The sequence below is a fragment of the Palaemon carinicauda genome, chromosome 1 (genome assembly GCF_036898095.1).
Source record: "Palaemon carinicauda isolate YSFRI2023 chromosome 1, ASM3689809v2, whole genome shotgun sequence".
NCBI classification, from domain to species: domain Eukaryota; kingdom Metazoa; phylum Arthropoda; class Malacostraca; order Decapoda; family Palaemonidae; genus Palaemon; species Palaemon carinicauda.
In genome coordinates this window covers 88,561,963-88,569,462 of record NC_090725.1, presented here as the reverse complement: position 1 = coordinate 88,569,462, position 7,500 = coordinate 88,561,963, and the positions used below count along the sequence as shown (strand labels likewise).

Genomic DNA, 7,500 nt, shown 5'->3' with positions numbered 1-7,500 from the left:
TTTTGGTGCACTAACCTTTTCTCTAAACTTATAACACATTATATTGAGTCTAAAATACTTGTAAGAATCAACAACTCGCATTGCACCACCCATCATTAAATTCAATGCGACATCTTCTAAATTTTTCATTTACTTCCTTACTCTATATACTGAAAACTTGTTTCTCTTGAAACCCCTTTCCAACTCATTTACTAAGTCCTGTGGTTTCTCTTCAATATCCCCAATCAGCATAATATCACCTGCAAAGACCAACAATTCCCCACTCCACTCATGAGAATAAATATATATATATATATATATATATATATATATATATATATATACATACATACATATATATATACATATATATATATATATATATATATATATATATATATATATATATATATATATATATATATATATACACAAACAAGGAGTTATACTTCCGGTTCTGGGCAAGTACTGATTAGCCATTATCGGTATGTTATTTGGACTTGCATTCTGTCAATGCCTGGCAAAGTTCGCCTTTTCCTAAAAGGGGCTTGGATGAGGTTGGTTTTTTCTAATGGCGTTAGTTATTCAAATCACACCCCTCTTCATCTTTGTTACCACACACACCTAACCTCCAGGTCAACATAGACATAATGGACAATTCAGGAGAGAGTTCCAGGTGTTCTACACCCCAAGGACCGATATCTTGGGTTCTCGCTGGAGAGGCGATGTTAATACACATTTCGTGAATATTTTTTTTCAGCTTTCTAACCTTTCACCTTCGATAAGGAACTATAGACAATACAAAAGATGGTCTACGGTGATTAATTGTGTCTTACTACGACGGAAGGACCTAATCCGAATACTCATAAAATAATCATTAATAGCAGATCTAAAATTGAAATATTTGCAACATCTCATGCAAACTATCACTCGGCACGATTACAATAAATAACTTTTTTGATGACTGGTGCTAATGTGAAGAGACCACCCTTACCCATCTGTCCTCGTGACTGACCGTTGTCTCCAGAAAATGATAATCCAAATTTTCGTTGTAATTAATCTAAAGAAACAGTAATCCAACATTTTTATTTTTTTTGGCCTTATTTCTGCAACACCTATGGATAAATGCAAATCTTTATATGTATCAAAGATAGAAGTTTCGCAACAAGTGGAAAAAGTAAAAAAGGAAAGGATTATAAATATTCTTACGAACTGGAAAGAGACGATGTACAGACAAATACAATAGTCGCTACGTAAGACGGTTAAAAGTCCCCACAAACAACGGGTTGTAAAAAAGAGAAAAGAGAGAGAGAGAGAGAGAGAGAGAGAGAGAGAGAGAGAGAGAGAGAGAGAGAGAGAGAGAGAGAGAGAGAGAGAGAGAGAGGTCTAGAAGAATATGTCACTCAGACAAGATGCGTTTTCAACGGAGGACATGGTTGGCTCAGAATCAATAGTAACACCACAGAAAAAAAAAAAAACAATTAAATCAATGAATAACAAGAGCAATTTAATGAATAGAATTACCATTATCCATTACATGAAGAAATAAAACTGTTCATGCACTGTATTGTGCCGAGCGACTGATAATCAATGAGCTTTCGTCGCAACACCTACTAACCGAACCGAAACAACATTAACCGAGAGCCTCATTTAAACAAGAATCATGTGATGGAATACTGAAAACAATGATAACCCCGTATTCGATATTAAATTCTGTTTAAATAATGAGCAATTCACATTCATTTATATAAACTATAGGGTTGGATAGCAAATTCACAAGCGGCCTCAATGCATTGAAAGAAATTCACTACACTACAAAAATACTCTATTGTCTCGTACGTGTTAAAAATAACTCGGGTCCAAAGCGCCATCACCAAAGTGGAATCGAAGCTATTTTTGGCTGATTAATTGAAGGTAATGGAAAATAGTGGTATCACATCACGAGGCAGAATTTCATTTTGTTGTTACTGGCCAGGAGGGAAATTGGGAATCAGTTCGATGCAAGGCTGTAGAAGATTGGTTTTGCGCGACCTCTCGTGTGTAAGTGGTCTTACACAAAAACAGGAACAACTTGACACTTATTAATTTATCTTTTCTGTACGGCATTCTCTATAAAGAAAAGATATTCTAATGTCAATGTTACTGTAAGTATATATATATATATATATATATATATATATATATATATATATATATATATATATATATATATATATATATATATAAAAAGAGATACATACCTACATATGTAAAGTACATAATGTATACCTATACAAAAGAAACTGCAGAGATGGCTTTATGTTCGGAAATCATTGTTAGAATTTTGAAGACATTTCCTTTTCTTACACAGAACAACCATCAGTTATATTTAAACCTTTACACTTTTTGTCCCCTTCTCTCTTCCTTTCTCCAAAGACTTATGACCAGCATATTTCTGATTAGTCTATCTACACTACAAAGACTCCCCAGACATCCATGCAACTTATTCTCTCCTGATCTAATTTATACCAAAACTTTTTAGCTTTTAAAACCACTTATTCATCATATTCTATATAAAAAAAATTCCTAGCAACCCATATCACCATTTCCCTCTAGGTTATATTCTTAGGGAATACAATAAATCACAAGTTTTGAAAATAGAATATAATTCACAGATAGTTCCGAGACATGACGTCTCCTTCTTGAGTGAGGATTATATCCACACTGAATGGGAGACGTGATGTCTCAGGGCGCTTCGTGAATTACTGTTATGGTTTTATCGTATTCATTACAGTTCAATATTGAGCTTCCAACTTCTTACAGACTAATTTACTTCGCCATATCTTCCCGTGTTCAAGTCTGATTATTTCACACTTCATTTTTCCACAGTTTCGGATCTTCTACGGAGATCCTATTCGTGCCTTTTATTTTCAGATGTTCTCTCGTTCTACCATCACCCTTTTAAATGTTCTCACACAATTTTCAATGAACCAGGCATATTTTATATATACTGCTATTCATGTTAGTACTCAAAACTCGACTTTCACTGCTTCCATTAACCGGTACAACCTTGCTCTTTACTTCCGTTTATTTTTAATATTTTCCTCTGTAAGGACTAAGGCTAGTTTCCTATTGACATTAAATACTGGGTCAACAACTGGTTTCTATTACAAAAATGATTGACTTGGTTTTATTGCAAAGATAAATTAGCACACGTCCGTCATAAAATTCATAAGGAACCTTAGTGGCGTTATTCTTTCCAAATATGTTTTCTTTTTTTTGGTAAAATTCCCCCATCTATATAGAAATTCATTGACTCAAAATGCCGTATCGTTTTGAAGGAATTTCGTAACTGAAATTCAGAGAAAGACGAATCACATCCATAAATAATCGAAAAAAAGTGAATTAGATTTAGCAGAGGGATAAACATGGAAAAATCACGTGCACAATTTAATCCCCTGCAATATTCCAAGCAAGAGAATGCAACGATGTACATTAAATTTCCAAAATTTTCATGCAACCTCCATATGCCGTTGAATAATTCAGAGTGAATAAATAATTCAACTTATACAAAGTCAATTTAACGGTTATTTAAATGAAATAACAGACGAATAACAAGTGAAACCTTCGACACACGATCAGTCGAGCTTATATAATATCAAAGAACACGTAGCACACCCAAGTAATAACTGCGTGAGGCAGAGGACTTCCCGGTAAAAATAGGGGATGGCTGACAATGACATAAAAACATAGTGATAACACTTATCTCTAACACCTACCCCACCCCAACCCCATGCATTTTATCGACTCCCCGTTCCCCCATAAATCCTCTCGTTCATTTTCCCCATCCGCTTCGTCATCTACCTCAATTCCCTCATAAATTACACCTATGACCAATTTTTATTTTTTTGTTATTTTACACATAATCACCATTGGTTCATTGCAGCTCTCTATTCCAACGCCGTGCACTGTCATATATACAGTAAATAAAACTCACTAATGGCGTATGTACTTATTGCTTGCGTGTATGTGTGTGTGCACGTGTGGAAGTGTGTGTGATAGTTTATTGATCAAGTATGTGCAACTAGAGAACATCCGTGCCCGACACGAGTAGTCTTTTCCTGCCCAGTAATCTTCTGACAATTTTTACATTTGTTACGGAATTATACTAGTATTATACCGTAACCAGCGTACGCGACCCGCCAAAAAATGACAGCTAAATATTTAGATAGATATGCACACGCACTACCTATCTCTAGGGTAAGACTACCCCTTCTCCGCCTACTCAAGGGACAGAGAGAGAGAGTGAGTAGTTATACATCTAGAAATGCCACTCAGCGTGATCGAAAATAAATATATACAGATATACTTTATAAATTATATATATATATATATATATATATATACACTGTATATATATATATATATATATATATATATATATATATATATATATATATATATATATATATACATACTGCATATATGTGTGTGTGTGTATGTGTGAGTAGCCAGACACGCTCTTTATAATATAGGGGAGATTACATTAGGGTGTCAATTTATACTATAATTCAACAAACTTTAAGATTCCGAAGCCTATAAATGATCAAATATAAAAAAGGTAAATAAATAAAATTTAGGAGTGTTTATTAGAAATAATTTAGATATTCAAGACTAGAGTCAATTTATTCAAACCAAAAATATGATCCATAATACATCATTCTGTAGAAAAAATAATGAAATGATTTCAGTAACATCAAAATAAGCAAACAAGCCCCAGGCCATTACATTCGAAGTTTACATTGTGATATTCCATAAGTTCTGTTTGAGGGATGTTATCTTCCTTATAATGCCAAATTAAAAAATAACTGCTCTAATTATCCCTCAATCTTTCCTCAATTTTTCCCTCCTACGTGAGTGGCATTTTACATTTCCTAACTTCACCTTGGTTACCAAAAGCTCTCCATCCCATAGTTATCCTTCTTTTAATTTCAACCTCATATCATAGGGAAATGCTAACTAACTGTCCTAAATATGTATATTCATTAACATCTCTAGAAGTTCGTCCATAATCATTATTTGTTGTCTCTACATCATCATTAAACATTTTCTTAAATTTACTCATATTCATTTTCAGTCATACATTTCTGCTTTCTCTATTGTATTTTCTATCAACTTTTACAGCCCCTCCCATGATTCACTAAATAGATCTCGGTCGTCTGCAAATCCTAAGCTGTTAAAATATCCCTCAATGTTAATTCCTACATTCTCCTAAACTAAATTCTTAAAAATATCTTCTAGGCTTCCTGTAAATCACTAAGAAGAGATGAAATCTCCCTGTCTAACTCCTTTCTCAATTGAAAATTTCCCACTATCTTTATGTAGTTATAGGATTGCTGTACATCCTGTAGAGATATCTGCATCTATTCAAATATAAGATTCATCTACTCCATGTCTTTGAAGGGTTTTCATTTCTACTTGAGCTTTGACAGAATCAAAAGCTTTCTCACAGCTTATAAATACATACATAGTGGTTTACCACTATATATATATATATATATATATATATATATATATATATATATATATATAAACTTTTTTACTTAAGCAGTATGCAGCAAAGTTACGTATCAGTAATAGTGTGTACAAATTCTTCTTACCTCTTTATGTACTGTTTACATAACTTCAGAGCTCAGAAACATACACAAAATAAGATATAAATACATGCACAAACAAACATATATATACAGTACATATATCTCTATACAATAATGTACGCGACCTTCATAAATGGCGGTAATTTATGGATGATTGTGGTTTCCAAGTGTACCTCACAGGATACTCTCTCTAACCAGGGTATGACTATTCCCTCTACCCCTTCCAAGGGACGTGGAGAAACCAAGAATTTATATGTCTGGCTATGCCGCCAAGTGTGACAGATTTATATATATATATATATATATATATATATATATATATATATATATATATATATATATAATACACACACACACACACACACACATATATATATATATATATATATATATATATATATAGATATGTGTGTGTGTGTAAGTGTGTTTGGTCTGCACGTAATGCGAGTGTTCACTCCAAACCTCAGAACATCACAAGTGAGTGACCTTGAAAATTACAAGAGATCAATACTTATTCTGGAACGTCTGTCTTGGCCAGAGTTAGGCGTAACTGATCTCGCTGCTTGTATTAATGCTACTCTTATTGGACTGTTAAAAAAGTTTAACTTCACTGTAAAATAACTTTTCCGATAAAAAAACATTGTGTATATATATATATATATATATAAATATATAGTATTAATATATATATATATATATATATATGTATGTATATATATATATATATATATATATATATATATAGTATTATATATATATATATATATATATATATATATATATATATATGTGTGTGTGTGTGTGTGTGTGTGTGTTTGTGAGTGCTTTCCGACATTCTTTTCTTTATATATATATATATATATATATATATATATATATACTATGTGCGACCCATGTAAAATGACTGCAAAATATTTCGATAGATACACACACACGAACCCACTCCCACCACTGTGTGAATACCCCCATCTCCCCCTACCCGAGGGGCAGGGGGAGACCGAGTAGTTATATCTCTGGCAATTCTGCTGAACGTGATCAGAAAGAAATTATATATATCATCAACATCATCTATGCTTATTGACGCAAAGGGCCTCGGTTAGATTTCGCCAGTCGTCTCTATCTTGAGCTTTTAAATCAATGCTTTTATATTTATCATCTGGTTCACGCTTCTTAGTCCTCAGCCATGTGGGCTTGGGTCTTACAACTCTTCTCGTACCTGGTGGAGTCCATTCAAATATTTGGTGAACTAATCTCTCTCGAGGAGAGCGAAGAGCATCCTCAAACGATCTCCATATACCCCTTACCATAATGTCATCCACATATGGCACCTGAATAATCTCTCATACAGTTTCATTTCTAATCCTCTCCAGCCATTTAACTTCCACTTTTCTTCTGAGGGCTTTGTTCTCGAACCTATTTAATCTGCTTCATTGTCATACCATGACTCTGTCCATACAGTTACACCGTACTATTCAAACGCTTAGTGAATGTCGAGCCATTTATTTTTAAATATATATATATATATATATATATATATATACACATATACATATATATATATATATATAGATATATATATATATATATATATATATATATATATATAAATACACACACACACACACATATATATATATATATATATATATATATATATATACATATATATATATATATATATATATATGTATATATATATAACAAATGTAGTAATTTCTAGTACACTGCAGGACAAAAGCCTCAGTCATGTCCTTATTCATATCTGGGGTTTGGCCATTTACATCACCATGCTGGACACTACGGATAAGTGGTGGTGGAAGACTAGTCTGATAGCTCACAGCAAATTAACCCAGAAAGGTGTGGTTCTGATTAGTACAGCTTTGCT

General features: G+C 32.9%; 1 protein-coding gene across 3 annotated transcripts in view; it reads right to left on the bottom strand.

Moving 5' to 3' along the window:
* LOC137649700 (protein Aster-A-like) overlaps positions 1-7,500 on the bottom strand; it is a 135,669-nt gene that overhangs the window by 94,809 nt on the left and 33,360 nt on the right. The window contains exon 1 of one of the 3 annotated variants that reach the window (XM_068382671.1): positions 3,584-3,612. The exons of 1 other annotated variant lie outside the window; for it this stretch is intronic. The gene's annotated coding sequence lies outside the window, so the exon portion shown is untranslated. Of the gene's footprint in view, positions 1-3,583; positions 3,613-7,500 lie in introns of those variants that run through there. One more of the 3 variants, XM_068382665.1, reaches the window with a different exon arrangement.